Here is a 22,031-nt window from a genome sequence, read left to right on the forward strand (position 1 = left end):
CTAGCAATTCTTCTGCTTTTTTAGTGAAATGACAGCTTGTTCTGTGATGAGCTTTTCTCTCTCTTATTGTTCGTTAAGAATTAAAGTCTTTATTTATTGAGTACTTGGGAATTGGCCTTGCTATTTCTGCAGAGGTGTTTAAAAAATACAGTGACCCTAAGGTCACTTCCTCCCCTTTACCGGTTTCAATACAATGTGGAGAGGAACGGTTGGCTGTTATGCTCGGTGTCAGCACTAATTCAAAATGAATGTGGTGTTAGCACAGGACTCTCCTCACTGGGGAGAGAGATCCTGGGGGAGTGTTCTGAGGGGTCTTAGAGTCTGGTGATGCAGAACCATGAACTCTTTTTCTGGCTGTAGACAAGCAGCAAATTATAGCTGGTGTAAATCAGGTTAGGAGCCTTTTTCAGTCCCCGGGCCCTCCCTGGACTCACTCTTTACCTTCAGCTTTTCACGTAGCAGCGTCACATGCCAGATGGTTTCAGAGTGGCAGAGTCATTCTGTCCTGGGGGAAGGAGGTAATGTTGGGGACAGAAATAGCCAAAAGCAGCTTCATCCACCAAACCCTTGTAAGAGCATTTTTGAAAACTTCATATTAAGTCGTTCACTCCATTTTTTGATTAAGAAAGCTATAGAAGAGGTACAGATTTCCTCTAATTCCTACACCAGTGCAGTGTAGGTTGACAAACAAATACCGGGTCCACTACAAGTGGGCTCATTAACTGAGCGTGTTTTTTTGTTTTTTTGTTTTAATTTATTTTTGGCTGTGTTGGGTCTTGTTGCTGCACGAGCGCTTTCTCTAGTTGCAGCAAGCGGGGGCTACTCTTCGTTGTGGTGCGCAGGCTTCTCATTGCGGTGGCTTCTCTTGTGGAGCATGGCCTCTAGGCACACGGGCTTCAGTAATTGTGGCTCATGGGCTCAGTAGTTGTGGCTCGCGGGCTCTAGAGCGCAGGCTCATTAGTTGTGGCACATGGGCTTAGTTGCTCCGCGGCATGTGGGGTCTTCCCAGACCAGAGATCGAACCTATGTCCGCTGCATTGGCAGATGGACTCTTAACCATTGTGCCACCAGGGAAGTCCCTAACTGAGCATTTTGATAATAGAAAAAGGTCAGATGAAAAAATTGTTTGATATTGTGAAATATAACCAAAGTAATCCACTGATACCTTTCTCTTGACATTAGTGACATATTAGAAATAAAGTTTCATTATTATAACATATAAGTTGTCCAAAATTTACTGGAATTTAATCAATAATTTACATTTGCCTGTGTCCATATTACCATGAACTCAGTGAATATTGACAGTAAGCTTTCTGCTTTACCTAGTTCATTGTCTTTGCACATGCCCCAGATATAGAAATATGACTCTGGAGACAAAGAAAGGAGCCAACCAAGGGGAATTTAGTGTTGGGTACCAAAAAGAACATGAGAGTTTTCAGGATGTCCTGCCTCATTTCCCTCCACTGCAAATGATTGTTAAAAAACAAAGCCCATCTCCAGTTCTTCATTTGATGCATGTGTATGTGCTGGGTCTTCACCATCACTTACTTATCCTTTGGAGTACCAGACCTCCTCCTCCAAGTGGACTCAAGGTCATATAGTGCCATAGGCCACCTTCTTGGATTAAGCAAAGCCCAGAACATCCACAGGCAGAGACCTCAGCAGCCATGGGCAGCAGGTTCATGTGGCAAGGTGGCAGAGAGGCTGTGATATGGGTAACCTGAGGGCCATGGGCACCCACATGCAGGTGGTTTGTGTTTAAGGACTGCAATCAATGAGTCAAGCAGTCTTGATGGATCCTCTGAAAGCTACACAACCCCACTGTGCGTGGCAGTTGCAGCTGAGGAAAGAACAGCAAAGGTTGAGGAAAGGGTACCACAGACGTTTTCCTCTTGGGGCAAGACAGTGGAGATTGATGGAACATCCTCACTTACATATGCCATGCTTGAATGCAGTTTCCAATGAGTAGATTTATGATAAGCAGCAGGAGTTGATTATTAAGAATGAGGATGTAAGTTAGGAATAAACTGAGGCCGCAAAGGAAACAAAATGCTGAGAAGCCCTTCATTCAGATCAGTTCTCAAATTTTAGTGAGCACCAGAATCACCTAGAGAACTCATCAAAACACTAGTCTTGGGCTCCACCCCCTAAAATTCTGATTCAGTGTACTAGGCGGAACCCAAGAATTTGCATTTCTAACAAGTTCACAGCAGGTAGAGACCACACTTTAAGAACCACTAATTTAAACTTCTTTGCCTGGCTTAAAGCTGGGCATGGGGTATCATAAGGCTCACAATTTGGGGAATTGCTGAATGATCACTTGGTTATAATCCTTTAATTTCTATGCGTTTTCAGTAGTTGATTTGCCATAAGAGAATAACTTGTTACGTCCAAATTTATGTATTTTTTAATCTAAAACAGCTCAAGGCAGTTTAGCCATTTGGGTTTGTCAATAACTAAAAGAAAAAAAAACACAACGGGTGGTCAGTTTCCTGGTCTTCTAAGTGTGCCAACAATTTATCTGTTAATATTCTTTCTGATGGGCTGAAAGTTAGTGAGTGGTATTACTACATCCCAGAGCCCTGCTGTTTTTCATGCAGACATTGTTTTAATGTCGCTAATAAAATTATTATTAGCATGTACGGCTGAGGACATTTGTAAAAGGAGAAAAGGAATAAATTCTATTTCTTGGTATGTTGATACAGACTTGATGGCTGGTGTTAAGTTCAAATCCCAGATTTGTTTTTATTGTAGGCTTAGTTTTGTTTATCTTTTTGTATTCTGGGTATTGATTGGTGCATAGTGACTGGAAGAGAGGTGATGAAACAGAAAAATCATGACCTGATGGACCATGAGAAATAGATAAGGATAACCAATAAAAAGCATAGTAAATCATCAGCTTGACAGATGCTGTGTGAATGTTTTTTTTCTTTTTCACCGCGCCCCACGGCATACGGGATCTTAGTTCCCCTGTCCAGGAATCGACCCGTGCCCCCGCATTGGAAGTGCGGAGTCTTAACCACTGGACTGCCAGGGAAGTCCCTGTGTGAATTTAATAATTTAATTAATGGAATTATTTTTATTTACTAAAAGGACTAATCTCTAATTTCAGTAGGATCATTGGTACTGGCAAAGGTGCCCGTGTGTGTATATGTGCTGTGTGTGTTATGGAAGCTTTACACTCGTATTTGCGCACACATGTGTGTGTATTTAATTCCACAGCCAACTTCTTTTCCATATATGGTATGTATAGGACAGTATAGTGGAAAAAATGAAACATTTCTGAATTAGAAAATCAATATTCTAGTCTCAGCTCTGCTAAAAGTTTTAGAATTATACTCATGGTATTTGTCAAAGATTAGTTTAGTATATAGTAAATACACAATACACATAAACTGTTATCATTAATAACTTTCTGCATCCGCCATAGAGCTATTGTTGAAGATATCATTTATTATGTAGATCCATATTCTTAGGTTAAAGAAATATTAGGTAAATACCTCTTTGAACTTATTGCCTTGAAAATTCTTTCTGTTGAGATATGAATCAAGTGGTAGGAATTATAGTATGTTTTTTTGTTTGTTTGTTTTGTTTTGTTGTTTTGTGGTACGCGGGCCTCTTACTGTTGTGGCCTCTCCCATTGCGGAGCACAGGCTCCGGACGCGCAGGCTCAGCGGCCATGGCTCACGGGCCAAGACACTCCGCGGCATGTGGAAACTTCCCGGACCGGGGCACGAACCCGTGTTCCCTGCATCGGCAGGCGGACTCTCAACCACTGCGCCACCAGGGAAGCCCTATAGTATGTTTTTATTTTTTTATTTTTTTTCGGTACGTGGGCCTCTCACTGTTGTGGCCTCTCCCGTTGCGATGCACAGGCTCCGGAGGCGCAGGCTCAGCGGCCATGGCTCACGGGCCCAGCCGCTCCGCGGCATGTGGGATCTTCCCGGACCGGGGCACGAACCCGTGTGCCCTGCATCGGCAGGCGGACTCTCAACCCCTGCGCCACCAGGGAAGCACTAGTATGTTTTTATTATTGCTTTGGTTGTTAAAAACCTCCAGCACTATGTGTCACTATAAAACCTAACTTAGATTTTTCATATAATTCTCATTTTTAAACATTTTCATCAGCCTTATTGTATATGTGTTCCTAATGGTAAACTGCTTTAAATAAGATTTTTAAGTACAGGGAGTATAAAGAAAAAGTGTCACTCAATCAAAGAACCAAATCGCAGTTAATCTTAAACAAGTTAGGTGTTAATCCTACAGGTCTAGTAACAGGCAGGGGATGGGAAGGGGGGAATCCTTGGGTGACCTTGACTAGCATCATTTCGGTGAAAGCTAAATGAGAGCAGATCGATTACTGTAGTGCCTAAGCAAATATTGAGTAAACAAGTTTGAATTTCATTTTTTTATCTCAACCTATAGGTCTAAAATACTAGAAGATATCCTGAATGTCACTGTATAGCCATGTCACTGTAGCTACCAAGAGCACATGGCTCCCTCTTCTTAATCTTTCCTTAAGTTAATGAAATTTCTGGCACAATACATGAAGCTTTAGTACAATAGCTAAATTTCTAACTAGTTGGTAACATTTTATTAAGATATGGCCATTTTATATTTCAAAAGCTGCTTAATCCATATGATCTTTATCACATTTGAAGCTCCATTTTTTTTCCCTCATTGGAATATACAACCAAACTTTATAGTACACCAGCTCAATTTTCAGTAATCAATTATAGCCACATCTATAACCTTTTAGGCCATGAAGGCACCTAGTGATGATTTGGTAAAGCCTACTCCCAGATCAATAATTCTTTCTCCAGTAACCTGGAATGGTCATGTAGCCTTTACCCAGACACTTCCATCACTGTGGAGATGGTAAACTATGAGTCCTTCCAAGGAAGGGACTGTCTTTTGTTTGTCATTTATCTTGGTATCCCCAGGACTCAGCACAGTGCCTGGTCAAAAGCAGACATTAAAAAAAGAATGTTTGTTGAGTTGAACTGAACAGAAATGACATACTTTAGGAGTTAGCTACCTCTGGTTTGAATTCCACCTGTGCCACTTACCAACTGTGTGATATTGGACAAGTTACATTTGTTCTGTAAGTGTCACTTTCCTCACTTCCGACATGGAGATGGTAATACTAATGTACGGGTCCTATGTCAAATGCCATGCACAAAGGAGATGTTAAATTACTGTTCATTCCTTGTCTTCCAGATCCCTCCCAAGGCTGCCCATCCTGTTGCTTGGCAGCTCTAATTGTTAAACTGCCCTTTTTTGTTCAGTGAAAATTGACTCCCTGTAATTTTCACCAACTGGCCATATTCCTAGCCTCTGGATCTACAGAGAATACATTTTTTTGGTTTTCTATTCCACTTGACAACTTTAGCCCATGCCCAACAGCTTCAAATATTTGGAAAGAACTACCTTGTCTTCTCTTTTTCAGATTAAACATATCTAGATCAATTAGCACTTCTTCATGTGACATGGTTTCAGGATGCCTCAGCATCCTGTTTATTACCTTCTTAGACTGAGATCCAGTGTCTCTTAAAAATGTCTGCTTTTTAAAAACAGACTGTTGACTGTCTTTACCCCATTGGAAATTTTTGAAAACGTGAACTGTTGGATGAAGGGTTTGAGTTTCTCATCTTAGGGTTTTCATCTTTTTGGATTTTCCACTTTGCAGTCATACATTCATTCATTCATTCAACAGAGGTCTCTTCAGTGCTTGCTATGAGCCAGATGCTTGGGTGCTTGGAAGCATCAGTGAACAAAAAGTCAACAAGGAGTGGTTGCTTTCAGTGTTAAAACAACTAAATGTGTTCAGAAACTATTTCCTTCTACTCTTTAGTATCTGTGGAGATAGTGAGCTGTGTTTTAGACAACATATACTATAGATTGAATGTTTGTGTCCCCCAACATTCATATGTTGAAACCTAATCCCCAAAGTGATGGTGTTTGGAGGTGGGGCCTTTGGGGGTGATTAGGGCATGAGAGTGGAGCCCTCATGAATGAGACCCTATAAAAGACACCTCAGAGAGCTCCCTTACCCCTTCCACTATGTGAGGACACAGCAAGAAGATGGCCATCTATGAACCAGGAAGTGGGCCTTCACCTGACACTGAATCTGCCGGTGCCTCGATCTTAGACTTCTTAGTCTCCAGAGCTATGAGAAATAAATGTCTGTTTAAGCCGTCCAGCCTATGGTGTTATTGTTACAGCAGCTCAAATGGACTAAGACAACATATAACATTTCGTACAGTAAATTACACTCATCTTAGTCTCTCATTAAAACTACAGATAGGTGGTACCTGCTGTGACTAAGCAAAAAACATCTAAACAGTCAGATTAGATGCCATGGACCTCAGCCACCAGCACATAGTCACTTTATTTAAGGAGAGTCCTTCAGCCACTCTTTAAAAATCAAATTGCTTCTACTGCATAAATAGGTGGTTTGGTAATAGTGTGGAATTAGAAATCAGGATATCTGAGTTCAGGTCCTAACTTGACCATTTTACTAGTTCTGTGATTAAACTTCTCATTTTCCATATAAACATTATAATAACGCCTCTCCTACTCCTCATGATTTTTATGAGGAGAAAATATTTTTCATGAAAGTGCTTTACAAGAAGTAGAGGACTATGTTAGTGTTATTTATTGTTTCAAAGTTTGTAATCGGACTTATTCTTACACAGCAAGACAAAAACAATAAATTCAGAAAGATGTATTGGGGTCTACTGTCAGAAGGCCCCAGCACCTTCTGACAGTAGCAAGAAGTAATGGCTGGGACTTCCCTGGTGGCGCAGTGGTTGGGAATCTGCCTGCCAATGCAGGGGACACAGATTCGAGCCCTGGTCTGGGAAGATCCCACATGCCGCGGAGTGGCTGGGCCTGTGAGCCGCAACTACTGAGCCTGTGCGTCTGGAGCCCGTGCTCCGCAACAAGCGAGGCCGCGACAGTGAGAGGTCCATGCACCGCGATGAAGAGTGGCCCCCACTCGCCGCAACTGGAGAAAGCCCATGCACAGAAATGAAGACCCCACACAGCTAAAACTTAATTAATTAATTAATTAATTTTTTAAAAAAGAAGTAATGGCTGACACCCTGACACCAAAAGAAGAAACAACACATGTTTAAAAGCCAGTAGGCTGAAAGAGGAGAGCCGTCTGGGTGTTCTTACTATCAATGTAAATAGCCTCTCGTACCTGGCTGGTTCTCAAAAGGGTCACTGCGTTATTTCTCAGTACAACATCGAATGTGCTTACTGATGGGGAGAGGTTAAACTATTTAATTAAGTCATCCAATAATAACAAAGCTTTTCTTATATTCTCTGAGGTTTCTGGTTGAATGATTGGTCATTGAGAGCTGTGTTTACACATAGCTGAATGAAATTGACACTTCCAACTGAATGATGATTTTCCTGTTCTGTAAAGGCATGGCTTGGCTATAGCTGGAAAGTTATTTCCCTGGCACGTCCCAGTTTCTATTTGTTGGGAATGGACCTCACACCTCCCTGGAATGATGCAAAGTGTCAAACAGTGAAGAATTATCACTCTTTTTAATTGGTTTAAATAACTAACAATAACATGATAGCTAACATTTATGAGAGCTTATCATGTGCCAAGCACAATACTCAGCATCTTACATTCATTATCTCATCTAATTCTCTTAAACTTACGAGGCATGTACTGTTTCTATCCCCCCTTTACAGATGAGGCAGAGAGGCTGACAACTTGTCCAGCAAGCAGTCAGGCTGGTGTCCTAAACTAGGCAATCTGACTCCAGAGTCCTTGCTCTTAACCATGTTAGTGCCTGCTTATTTATTTATTGATTCCACTGGAGAGAGCTTTTTTGTCAAAAAGTTCTTTCCAACACTTGCTGAGCTGCAGCAAACAAACATCCCTATTAACATCATAAAGGAATTTGAAAGCAATTTAACAAATATACAAACAATTCACCTTTGAATAATTGTGATTTGATTGTGCCTTTGGGAAAAATAATTTACATTAATGGGTTTGTTTGTAGGATTAGTTTAAAATTACAGGCTCATAGAATTTTTTTAATGTATGTGCGTATAGTTCTGTGAATTTTAACAAATAGAGATTCATGTAACCACAATTATGATGCAGAGATTGCATCATCCCCAAAACCTCCCCCTGTGCTGTGCTACTCCTTTGATACCCTTCCCCATCCCAGTCTCTGATAATCAGTCATCTGGTTTCTATCACTATAGTTGTGTCTTTTCAGGAATGTCGTGTAAATGGAACCATACAGTATTTAACCTTTGAGAGTGGGTCCTTTCCCTCAGCATAATGCCTCTGAGATTCATCTAAGTTGTTGCACGTCAGTTGTTCCTTCCTTTTTATTGTCAAATACCACTGTATGGATATACTACAGTTTTTTTTTTTAAAATCAATTCACCTATTGAAGAACATTTGGTTTATTTTCAGATTTTGGCAATTACAAATAGAGCTGCTCTATACATTCATGTACATTTATATTTTTATGTGAACGTGAGTGTTCGTTTCTCTATGGTAGATACCCAGGAGAAGTGGAGTTTGTGGATGCAGATGTGGTGCGCTGGCAGATGTGAATGCGGACAGTCTTTGCAAGTCCTCTTCAGGTTGCTTCAATTTTCTCACTGAAGGAAGCAAGGCCAGCAGCTGACAGGGAAGATGGGGGAGGTGTTGGGGATTTGAGGAGAGAGAAGTGGTGAGATAATCACTTAGAAGAGTGAGTCACTAAGGTATAATCCTAGGAATGCGCAGCTGAAGCAGGGGAAGGTTCCTCAAGAGGAGGAATTCCAGGAATTGAGATCACCTTTGTGCATATTAAGAATGCCAGAAATTGAGACCAGGAGTTCTGGCCACATTGGCAGTGAACCAGGAGCTGAAGTCTTAGAGAAATAAGGGGGAATGAGTTGGTGTTTACTAAGTGACAGTAACAGTGCTGAGTACTGGGTAGTGTGCAGTGTCTGTGACTACCCTGCTGCTACCTTGTCCCCCGAGGAAGTTACTGTTAATTTGTTTTGTTTTAATGTACATTTACTGAGTAAAAAAAAAAATCTCGGTATTCCCTGGTGGCGCAGTGGTTGAGAGTCCGCCTGCCGATGCATGGGACACGGGTTTGTGCCCCGGTCCGGGAAGATCCCACATGCCGCGGAGCGGCTGGGCCCGTGAGCCATGGCCACTGAGCCTGCGTATCCGGAGGCTGTGCTCCGCAACGGGAGAGGCCACAGCAGTGAGAGGCCCGCGTACCGCAAAAAAAAAAAACCTCATGATGACTTGAGATTTAAAGCAGAGGAATTTTAAGGGTGGAGGAAGAAGAGGGTGAATGCTCTGAAAGCAGCCAGGCAGAGCAAGACGGGCATCCATCTCACCTCCAGGCCTGTACTTGAGATAGTTGCAGGGGAAAGTGTCCCCAAGGGAGAATCAGTTTTCCATTAATCGAGGAGTACATTATACAAATCTGTAAAATCACCGTGCCTGCTATAATCCCATATGCTCATAGAGTCAGTGAATATCGATTAAAATGCATGCCTTGTAAGGAGTGTATACATTTAATTTCTCTTTTTAAGGGTTGGAAGTACTTTTTTTCCTATGATTTGGAAAGTTGGGTGGTTGTATTTGTCAATGAGAAATAATACAACAGCTTTTGAATAACTCTCAAAACAACATCAGTTGATCTTAGTCAAAAATATCTTTAGCCTTTCTGAGCTTATTTTGGGCAGGCAATAAGGACTTGCATCTCCATAATCCCAAACATTCTGGGGAAAACTTCAAAAATGAAAGCATATGTAAATGTTTCCAACATCCAGATGTTGGACAGCGTTTGGACACAGCTTCAAAACAGTACCATTTTCATTTGTGACTCTCTGCCTTAGACAGTGAGAAGGGGCATAAACTTCTGGCCTGATATGACAGTTGCATCAACTTCCTGTGTAATAGCCAGTCACTAAACTAGTGCCAAATGGAGAATTAAACGGGAAACTGCAGGGAAGTTCGAGCTAAAGTTAGAAATGGTGAGAGAGCTTTGCTTGGGACCGGATGCAGAAATGGCAGTTCTGGAGCTGACATAGGTTAAAAAAATAAAAATCTGTTTTTAAAGTATTCATGTGTAGTTTCTTTACTTTTTTTTTTAAAGGTAATTTTTATCAGTTATCATTCATCATTTAAAAATAATAAGCAGCAAAAGGCAGCCTACTTTTTAAAATGTGTGGTATATACTTGGTGCATATATCATATATATATGGAATATACATATGGATTTTATATATATGGAATATATATATATAATATATATGGATTTCTTTCCTTTCCTCTCTCCCTTACTCCTGCCCTTCCTTCTTTCCTCCTCCTACCTCCCCTTCCTCCCTTCTCATTCCTATCTTGTGAATTAGGGTCAAACACCAGCTTTCTACCTCTTAGAACATAAAAATGAAGATCTGTGCACAAACCATTTTATACACATTGATTCTTGGACTAAAAATAGCTTGATTCAGTTTCAAACTTTTTCTCCTACCCGAAGCTCTGATTTTGCTCCCTGTGCGGACTGGGTGGAAGGAAGAGTAATGCACAATCAGCATTTCTGCTAGAATGCTTAGTGGACAATTTTAATCTTTTTTTACATCTTGACCTCTTTCCAAAGAACATCCTGGTTGGCAGATCTAGCCTGATTAAGATTCTCTTCAGGTATTTAATTCTCCTAAGGGAATTTATAGCTTAATCTAACAATCAACGATACCTGAATCTACTCAGAACTTAATTTCTTGAAGATTATAGGAAACTTATACTTGAACAAGGTAGAAAGAGCAAACTAATGAGTGAGCTTAGCGGTATAATGTATCTTGAATTATACTTTTTAATGCTTAATCAACAAAGATATTTTTAAAAATACTATAGACTGAATCATACTAGATGCATTAATATACCCAAACTTTAACTTTCAATTTGAATTAAAGTAGAATGCATCCCATAAGAAAGGCTGTCCATTGGTTACCTACTTAAATAACTTTCTCATCATCACTTGTTCACTGATATTAAAAGTAAATTAGGGCTTCCCTGGTGGCGCAGTGGTTGAGAATCTGCCTGCCAATGCAGGGGACACGGGTTCGAGCCCTGGTCTGGGAAGATCCCACATGCCGCGGAACAACTAGGCCCGTGAGCCAGATCTACTGAGCCTGCGCGTCTGGAGCCTGTGCTCCGCAACAAGAGATGCCGCGATAGTGAGAGGCCCGCACACCGGGATGAAGAGTGACCCCCGCTTGCTGCAACTAGAGAAAGCCCTTGCACAGAAACGAAGACCCAACACAGCCAAAAATAAATATATAATTTTTAAAAAAACGCAGGAAATTAGAAATAGTTTTCTGATAGAGTTTTGGTTTCACTAAAACAATTTTTCAAAAAGCAGAATTATACAGTCTCTTCTGAGGCTCTCACAATATTCATAAACCTTACTGTCTGCATTACATTTTTTAAAATCTAGAATATTAAGGGCTTCCCTGGTGGCGCAGTGGTTGAGAGTCTGCCTGCCGATGCAGGGGACGTGGGTTTGTGCCCCGGTCCGGGAGGATCCCACGTGCCGCACAGCAGCTGGGCCCGTGAGCCGCGGCCGCTGAGCCTGCGCGTCTGGAGCCTGTGCTCCGCAACGGGAGAGGCCACAGCAGTAAGAGGCCCGCGTACCAAAAAAAAAAAAAAAAAAAAAAAATCTAGACTATTAAAATGTATTCCCTAATGGGCTTTGGCACATAATTTCAAATATGCACATTAATAGATTGACGCTATTTATGGGCCAGATTATTCCTGTGTCTTGTGGCATACGGGAGAGAGTATCTGTCTAAAAATGAGGTAGAGGTTTGGCTACTTGTACAGAGAAGTGGCCAGCAAGTGTTTTCTGGATGGTAAATTCAGTTGTTAGAATGAAAAGTATAAAAGAAGCTGAAAGGATAACAATATCTATCTTGTCCCAACTGCTAATGATAATGAAACTGGGCCTTGAGAGTAATAAAAATCTTGCAACATTATTTGAATCAATCTTTCTTGGCAGTGCTTGCCAATGAGATGTTGTTTTACACCTTTTTGTCTTTTTAACTCCTTAAAGAGTGGTTCAGACATTTTTTCCCTAATTGCCACAAAACAAAATACTGAGGAATAAGATTTTGTAGGGTATTGTTGAGCTTGGGAGGATCAGAAACCATTGTAATATATAAGATTTTTTTTTTTGCTCCCCCAGGGATTAATTTTTTACCCCCTTGGGGGCTGCTGTAACAAAATACTTAAGATTTGGTGGCTTAAAACACAGACTTATTGTTTTATAGTTCTGGAGGCCAGAAGTCTGTAGTTTACTGGGCTAAGGTGTTGGCAGGGTCTTCTTCCTCTGGAAGTGCTGGAAGTGTGTCCATTTCCTCTTCTAGCTTCTAGGACTGCACTTCTTGCATTCATTGGCTCATGGCCCCTTTCTCTACGTTTCAAAGCCTGCACAGCCTAGCATCTTGTTTCAGTGTCATATTGCCTTCTTTTGTGTCAAATCTTCCTCTGCTTCCCTCTGATAAGGACACTGTGATTACACTTAGGGTCTACCCAGATAATCCAGGATGATCTCTCCAACTCAGAAATCATAACTTAATCACATCTGCAAAGTCTCTGTTACCATATAAGCTACCACATTCACAGGCTCTAGGGATTAGGACCTACATATTTTTGGAGGCTTATCACAGGGGTGATACTACCCCCTACTGGAAATGCATATTCTACACCATTAAGGAAAAAAAAGAAAAGAAGAAAGAAGAATAAAAGATAATAAATATGTAACTTCTGCTAGGAATCAATTTTTTATTATATCCCAATCTACTCGGGGCACTTCCCATTAGAACAGAGTATATGTTTAAAATTAGTAAGATTCAGAAGCCCTAGAGTTGGTGATGCCCATCTTATTACGATGTACTAACCCATCCGTTTATTTTGCATCACCCTTTCTGCTGGAGCCAGTCAGCAGAGAAGGGCATGAGTCACTCCAAGGTCAGACAGTGTTATTACCTAACTCATATTGTAATGGGCAAATCCACCATTAAGCTTCAGACTGAGAGAAATACTACTGAGTTGGCAAAAGCTTTTCATGTGTACGTGCAGATAGTCATATGTAACCGCAATTTTTCAGACTCTGTGGCAAAGAGAAATGAAAAATCTGTGCTGTATTTTAATTTGCTGCAAAATTTCTCCTTCAGGAATGACCATTCTATTGAGCACCACTCTGTGCCAAACACTGCTGGAAATACCAGCATGTGTAAGCAATGTCTGCTTCTGTTAGACTGTTCAGAGGAATAAAATGAATATATAATTAATGCTAGTACTAGAAGGCACATCTCTCCCCCTGGGCTGCTTCTCTGAGCACAGCTGCCTGAATTAAAACAGGAAACACCTAACTGACATCCTCTAAATACACAGCCGATTAGAGCTCTCTGAGAAACATTCAGTGGATACCACTTGGCTCTCCAGCCTAAGTATTATTAATTAAAGATTCGATGCCAGGGTCTTCTTTGTTTATTGTAATTGCTATCTTAGATGGTCTTGAAATTGATCAGTTCTCTGTGAACAACCCATGAGTTGTACTCCCATTTGAAATGAGTAGAGGTTATCGTGGAAGTTGAATAATATATTTAATATAATAATAAAGCTTGAATTCAACAACAATCCTTATGAAGTCCAACTGGATTCTTAGTGCTCTGCTCCAACTGCTTTTGGACTTTCCCTGACACATTCTACCGAATCATGGGCTTAAAAACAGTTGTAGGGACTTCCCTGGTGGTGCAGTTGTTAAGAACCCACCTGCCAATGCAGGGGACACGGGTTCAAGGCCTGGTCCGGGAAGATCCCACATGCTGCAGAGCAACTAAGCCCGTGCGCCACAACTACTGAGCCTGCGCTCTAGAGCCCGCAAGCCACAACTACTGAGCCCACGTGCCACAACTACTGAAGCCCACGCACCCTAGAGCCTGTGGCACTACAACTGTTGAGCCCACGCACTGCAACTACTGAAGCCCACGTGTTCTAGGGCTCCCGTGCTGGAACTACTGAAGCCTGTGCGCCTAGAGCCCGTGCTCCACAACAGAAGAAGCCAGCCACCACAATGAGAAGCCCGGGCACCGCAACGAGGAGTAGCCCCCTCTCGCTGCAACTAGAGAAAACCCACGTGCAGCAACGAAGACCCAACATGGCCAAAAATAATAAATAAGTAAATAAACAAACAAATAAATAAACCTTCTTTAAAAAAATAAAAATAATAAAAACAGTTATATTTGCCCTTATTCTTGGGCAAATAGGACCTGAGCATCCTAATCTTTTTTAAAAAACAGGATTGCCAGAGAATGTTATTGAAGGTTAGTAATATATCATTTCATGCTGGATAAAGCAGATGCACAAAAGAAAAATTGTATTCAGTAAAATTCCTTACAAGTTTTTCACTTAAAACTTTGCAAATAATTGAAGTTAGAAGCTTTGGATTTTGTTTTTAGAGCTAAGTGCAGATTTTGCAAGTGTATTCATCTCCGTATTTGCCAGGGTTTAACACTGGTTATGCACATAATTAGCTGAATAAACTTACGCATATGATTATCCTTTCTGGACCTCAGTATTGTTATCTATTAAGTGGAAATAAAAGTAACACCTACCTCTGGCGACTATTGTGAATGCTTACATTTGATGCACTTGGCACATAGCAGGCAGTGACTCAGAGCTGGCTGCATTATTGCATTGCATTATTTCATTGCTGTTTGCATACATTTTAAAAATTATTTAGGATTATTTCTTTTTTTTAAATTTTTATCATTTATTTTTGGCACGCGGGCTTCAGTAGTTGTGGCACGCAGGCTCAGTAGTTGTGACTCACTGGCTTAGTTGCTCTGCAGCATGTGGGTTCTTCCCGGACCAGGGCTCGAACCCGTGTTCCCTGTATTGGCAGGCAGATTCTTAACCACAGCACCACCCAGGAAGTCCCTAGAGTTATTTCTTAAGAATAGCATTCCAGAAGTAGAATTACTGGATCAAATGGTACAAGGTTTTTTTGTTTGTTTGTTTTTAGATCACCCACATAGTTATATTGCTTTTATAGAGGATTAAAGCAATTTATGCTTTCATTAGTAATAGAAGAGAATTCCCATTTCACTGAGCCCTGGAAAGCATTAAGCTCTTTCAGGTTGCTTATTTGATAGCTGAATGGTGACATTTCAGTATTAATTTATAAGGTCATTATTGGAAGGGACATGATTTATCTTGTTCATCACTATATCCTAGCATAGAGCTTGGCATATACTAGACACCCAGAAGAACAAATGAATGAATAAGAACTTGCCACTTTCATTAATTAGTGGAATAATAAATGAATAAATTCATTAATTAAGGGGTAATTTCTGTACCTTAATTTTTTGCACATTTATTAGGTTTTAGTTTTTCTGTTATTTATGTGTGCTCCAAGAAAGTTTTGATTTTTTTTTAATGATTTGCTATGAGTATTTCCCCCAGTTTGTTTGCCTTTTGATTTTATTTTACTTTTAACATATTGAAGTTTTGGCAGTTCTGTTTTTAAATCCTCTGAGATTCCTTTTAGTGGTTTTAAGCGCAGATGTTTCTTCTTCCTTCTTCTCCCCTTCATTCTTCTCAAAACTATAAAAGTGTAATGTTCATTTATATCAGTTTTTATGTTTTAATTTTTACTTTTAATGTTTTAGTCTATATGAGATTCAGTTTCATGTGTGGAACAATGTGAGAGTTTAAATTTAAAATGTTCCCCTAGGACTTCGCTGGCGGTCCAGTGGTTAAGACTCTGCGCTTCCAATGCAGCGGGCAGGGGTTCAGTCCTTGGTCGGGGAACTAAGATCCCACATGCCGCATGGCGAAGCCAAAAATAAATAAATAAATAGACTAATAAATAATAAAAATAAAAATGTTCCCCTAAATGGCTAAATGCCCCAACACCATTTACGCCATGAGGCTCCTCTTTTAATAAGAATGTTAAATTCTTATCTATACTTTGTGTTGAAACTTATCAAAACAGTTTAAACTAAGAGAATTCCAATAGATTACAGTCTCAAAAAAAAAAAAAAAACCCAGAATATTTTTATAAGGTTAGAGAGCAAAATAAATGAAAAGAATGAATTATTATTAAAGTTATTTTCAATTCAAGGAATGAAAAATAGGCATATTTAATACATTATTACTATTTCCTATAATATACAACTTTTGTGATTTGACATAGATCTTTAAGACATGATTTATAAGCTTATAGAAATGGCATAAGTCCTGGAGTTAAAGGTTTACATTTCTGATGAGTCTCAATATTTTTACTTTGAATATCAGGAAAATACAAGAGTATAATCAAATTTAATCTTATTTTCCCCAGCTGGATTGGTCAGCACTAGGATTTGCTGAGCTTCCTGCAACCTATATATTCAGTAGCCTAAGGGTTTCTTATCAGGTTTTGAATAAATAAAGCATTTTTTTTGGTCTGAGTGGGTTTCTCCATAATTTTCCTTTAATTAAAATTGATTCCTGTTTTTGGGCTTCCCTGGTGGCGCAGTGGTTGAGAGTCCGCCTGCCGATGCAGGGGACACGGGTTCGTGCCCCAGTCCGGGAGGATCCCACATGTTGCGGAGCGGCTGGGCACGTGAGCCATGGCTGCTGAGCCTGCGCATCCGGAGCACAGACGAGAGAGGCCACAACAGTGAGAGGCCCGCGTACCGGAAAAAAAAAAAAAAAAAATTGATTCCTTTTTTAAAGACACTTGTATTTTCTTTTCTAAAAGATCTCCTATATTATTCTGTCTTCACTGTATTGTGTTTTTATATCCTGTCTGTCCTATTTCTGGCCTATTTTGTCTTATTTCTATCATATTCTGTTATTCTCTCTACCTACTCTTATGCCAGAGATTCACTTTGTAATTATTGCCATGTAGCAATATGTTAAAAGTTACTGGTACTATTTCTCTCTCTCTCTTTTTTTAATGTTTCAATTATTTTGGTGGCCCTGTCATTTTTAGTTCATGTTTAAATGGTCAGGTTCAGTTTTTAGATTATCAGTATGCCTGTATTCTTGATGGATAGAACAATTTGTAAGACAGGCTTGGGCTCCCCCCCACCTTTTTTTTCCTGTGCTGATTTAATATTTTTTCTTGGAGTGACTTTAAAAATTCATTAGTTCACTTGTCTCCAGGTAAGAAGAATCCTCCTTTATAAACTGTTCCAAAATTAAAATCATCACTTTCATATACATTCTCTAAACTGAAATATGGAAACCAAACGATATTTACAACCAGAAATTGCAAAAATCAATACTAAGATTCTTTTGTATTTGAAATAGAGAACTAGTAATATCTACTCATAGAATTTTCCAATCTAATCTTTTTCCTGCTAATGGATGCTCAGTCTGACAGAACTCTTAAGGACCATTTCACCCTGTGTCTCTCTCTTTGCCCTTCCCCCTTATGCAAATAAGATGACCCTTACATCCAATCAAATCGTCACAACAGGTTTTTCATCATTTTTAATGGAATGTCAGCTTTGCCACCTACTTGCCTGATACCCAAAGCCTTTCCATCTCCCTTCAATCTGCAACCGAGAATAGTCATCAGAGGCTGTCATCAGAGAGAATTATCTTCAATTGCCTACTTGTTATTCTATTCCTGTCAAACACTCAGCTGACAGATATTCAAGGGTCATAGCCCAAGTGACAGGCAATCTGCCAATTCCCACATTTTTCCTTAAGTTTTAGCCTTCTCTTGATATAAAGAATTAGAAAGCTGTACACAGTTATCAGTGGTATGATGTGATGTTTAAAAATAGGGACTCAGAAGTCAGATAAGGGTTGAATTCAAATTCAGGCCCCACCACTTACTTTCCAGTGGAATCTTGTCTAAATCTCATAATCTTTCTAAGTCTTGTTTCTTTATCTTTGCAATAGGGATAAAAATAATGGTGGGGGCTTCCCTGGTGGCGCAGTGCTTGAGAGTCCGCCTGCCGATGCAGGAGACGCGGGTTCGTGCCCCGTTTCGGGGGGATCCCACATGCCGCGGAGCGGCTGGGCCCGTGAGCCATGGCCGCTGAGCCTGCGCGTCCGGAGCCTGTGCTCCGCAAATGGGAGAGGCCACAACAGTGAGAGGCCCGCATAACGCAAGGAAAAAAAAATAATAATAATGGTGAAGGAATATATTTCTCTTGATAAACCAATGATATTTTTTTAAACCAGATAACTAGAATTCAGTGACTCTTTCGTGTTTCCTTTTTTACTTGTTGTCTGGGAAACAGAGCGCTCACTCAGTTTAAAGCTCAATTAAAATGAGTACCTGGGCTTCCCTGGTGGCGCAGTGGTTGAGAGTCGGCCTGCCGATGCAGGGGACACGGTTCGTGCCCCGGTACGGGTAGATTCCACATGCCGCGGAGCCTGCGCGTCCGGAGCCTGTGCTCCGCAACGGGAGAGGCTGCAGCAGTGAGAGGCCACCGTACCACAAAAAAAAAAAAAAAAAAAAAAGTTCTTATATGTGTGTTCTTTGAAACAGTTTAATTGATCCTGTACTGTGGTTAACAATATATAAATCTACTTTAAAGTAAGTTATTGATTTGTCTGTGAATGTATCTTTCCTCTTCCCTCTTCCTCTCTCATCTAGAGTTAAAATAAGAGAGAAGAGAGTTTCTGGTTTGATTTTCACAGAGGAAGATGATACAGATCATTATGGCTGGAGAGGGAGGGAATACTAGGTGTCCCTGACAACATTCAAATGGAGTCTAAGTTAAAATGCTGTGGGTTTGGGACTGTTTTCTTAGAGATCACTAAGGGGTTCAAGAGCCTACAGATGAGTTTGTTTGTTTGTTAGTATTTTAAGTTTTATTTGGTTAATTGGCAGCACTGAACTGAAGTTGTTCCATTATTTTATTTTGTTCATTTTTATGCACAAATATCTTCCTATATGACTTGATAATATCAATCATTTGCAAGTGATTCTGTTGCAGCACCAGGTTGGGTCCCAGGAATGCTGAAGCATGGGTCCTACAATAGAGACTTGAAAAGGACATAAACGGTATTAAATAATAAATGCTGTCGAGGTTGGTATACCAGACCATTTTGGTGAGTGACCCACTCCTTGAAATAGGAAACACAATTTCCTGTTTGAAATAGGAACACTCCAATTGTTCGGAGAGCCTGTATGATAGAGAGGCCTAACTATATGAATGAAAATACTAAAAAGCATATCATTATGTTAATTCCACAGCCTTAGATCTTCGATGCTAAAAGGACTGCTAAAACCAAAGCTTGTCCTACACTACATTAATCACAAAGAAATTCTGTTTAGACACTGAGTCAAACTTTCCTGACTATATTGCATACAGGTAGTATTGTGCACTCTGCACTTTCGCCCTTACTGTTCAAATCTGGGTTTCACCACTTATTAACTGTGTGGATTTTGGGCAGGTAACTCCTTTGTGCCTCAGAGAAATAGGCACAATAATAGTGCCTACCTTAGTGGGGTATTGTGAAGATAAAATGCAATGCATATAAAACAATTAGAACAATATCAACGACATGGGTTAGATGTTTTTTATGATTATTGCACTGTGATATAATAAGATGACTGTCTAGAAAACACTGTCAACTTGCAGTGCATATTTATCACTTAGTTAATTTTAAGAGATAGTGAAACGATAGGGCAATGATGGCAAACTTCTTGACCACTCAGGGATGAGAAATGAAACTCAGGTGTTATGTGGTTTTTGCCTTTCACTAGGTATTCTGCCTACTTTTCAAAATTGTGTTACTTTAATCTTTATTACATACAGGCATATTCTCAGTAAGTTTAGGCCACCTTATGTAATTGTAAGGATGAAACTGCAGACTCAGTTTCTAGTCCTTTTGAGTTGGTTAGAATCAATACAAGTTTTTCCCTCTTTGAATTTTTTCTTATGTTTACCTTATTATTTCTGGCTATAATAGAAAATTTTCTTTAAAGTTATTGCCACTACAAAGGGAATTATAGTTCTCAAAATGCCAATTAAACACAACCCTTCATTGTTGTTGTTATATATTTTTAAAGTTATATATACATATTAAAAAACTTAAATGAAGTGAGATAACATACAAATGAAATCTTTCTTCACACTGCTCAACCTCCAGCCCCACTCTATAGAAGTAACCACTTCTATTAGTTTGCTGTAACAAATTACCACAAACTTTGTGGATTAAAAAATTCTTTATCTTACAGTTCTGTAGCTCAGAAGTCTGAAATTCATCTCCCTGGGCTAAAACCAACATGTTAACAGGGCTGTATGTTCCTTACTTGAGGCTCTAGGGAAGAATCTTTTTCCTTTCCCTTTTCAGCTTCTAGAGGCCGCCCACATTCCTTGGTTCATGACCCCCTTCTTCCATTCTCAACATTGGCAACATCAAGCCAAATCCTTCTCACACTGCCATCTCTCTGGTTCTCTTTCTCTGTCTCTCTTCCACTTTTAAAGACCCTTGTGATTACACTGTGCCCACCTGGACAATCCAGTATAATCTCCCTATTTTATGGTCAACTGATTAACAAGCTTAACTCATCTGCAACCTTATTCCCTTTTATTACCTAGTTTCCCTCTAGTGCAATTAAAAAACAGCAACGACCCAGCAGATAACATTGCTTAAAGAGCAATTTCCTTTCTTGTTCTCCTTGTTTAATTGTCTGCTTTTCTTCACTCTGAGCTCTTGAGAGGCATTTTTTTTCCTACCAAAGCAAAAGCATTAAGATCCATTTAGTGCTTTAATTGAGACTCATTCCCTCTTCCTTAGACTAGATCTTGGCCACTGTATTAGTCTTCTCAGGCTACCATAACGAAATATCACAGACAGGGAGGCTTAAACAATAGAAATTTATATCTCACAGTTCTGGAGGCTGGAAAGTCCAAGATCAAGGTGCCAGCCAATTTGGTTTCTAGTAAGGTCCCTGTTCCTGGCTTGGAGATGGCTGCCTTCTTGCTGCATCTTCACATGGCTTTTCCTCTTTGCTCCCACAGGGAGAAAGTGAGCCAGCTGTCTGGTGTCTCTTATAAGGGCACTAATCCCAAGACCACAGCCCCATCCTCACGATGTCATCTAACTCTAACTACCTCCCAAAGGCCTCATCTTCAAATATGGGGCGTTAGGGCTTCAATGAATGAATTTGTGGGGGAAGCAATTCAGTCTATAGCAGCCACAATGGGCCAGTCATCTGGATGGAGTTTGAAGAAGCTCTATCCATGCCAAAGCTGTATCTCTTTTTTAAAATAATAGAGGCATAATTGCTAATGTGACCCTTTTAATGACCATTTATTCTACAAATATTTCTTGTTTGTGTCATATCACTCACTGGCTTAAAAACCTCCTAATGGTGAAAAGCACTGAACTAGAGAACATATCCAGTCTTTCTCCTGTGCTCTACAAGGCCATGATCAGGCACCTGGCTACCTCCCAAGTGTAATATATCACCCTTCTTCACCCATACTGGCTCCCTTACTGCTTTCTTCCTTATGGTCTTTGTTCTTGCTGTTCACTCTCCCTGCAATGCTTTGCCCCAGATAGCTTATTCTCATCATCCAGGCAGAGAGAAAAGAGAGGTGGCAATGCAGTGAATAACACACAAGCTGTTAAAGCTTCTGCTTAGAGGTGGCAAGCACTTCACTTCCACTCACATTTCATTGGCCTAAGCAAATCATATGTTCATGACTAATGTCAGTGAGAGCATTGTATGATCTTCTACAAGGGAGAGGCTCAGAGGAAAGGGCATTAAATATTTGACCACAAGAGAGTGACCAATAACATCTCTTTCTGCAGAGTAGGTTTATAACAGTATTACTCTAGGATGGAACACCCAAACTGTTTGTCTGTGGGCTGTCTTCAACACACATACTTGTGCTGCACCTCTGTTTTATTTTGTTGAACTAGTTGCCACCATTTAAAAATCATGACATTTCACAAAGATGCAGATTTCTGGCTTCTCTTTGAAATCTAACTTTTTTTTTTTTTTTTTTTTTTTCGG

At 40.1% G+C, this 22,031-nt stretch overlaps 1 protein-coding gene across 3 annotated transcripts in view; it reads left to right on the forward strand.

Annotated features, from left to right (window-relative positions):
* Nucleotides 1-22,031, forward strand: part of BICD1 (BICD cargo adaptor 1) — a 209,476-nt gene that overhangs the window by 88,168 nt on the left and 99,277 nt on the right. The window lies entirely within an intron of this gene.

This window comes from Lipotes vexillifer, unplaced genomic scaffold (assembly GCF_000442215.2).
Source record: "Lipotes vexillifer unplaced genomic scaffold, Lipotes_vexillifer_v1.1 scaffold1, whole genome shotgun sequence".
NCBI lineage: Eukaryota > Metazoa > Chordata > Mammalia > Artiodactyla > Lipotidae > Lipotes > Lipotes vexillifer.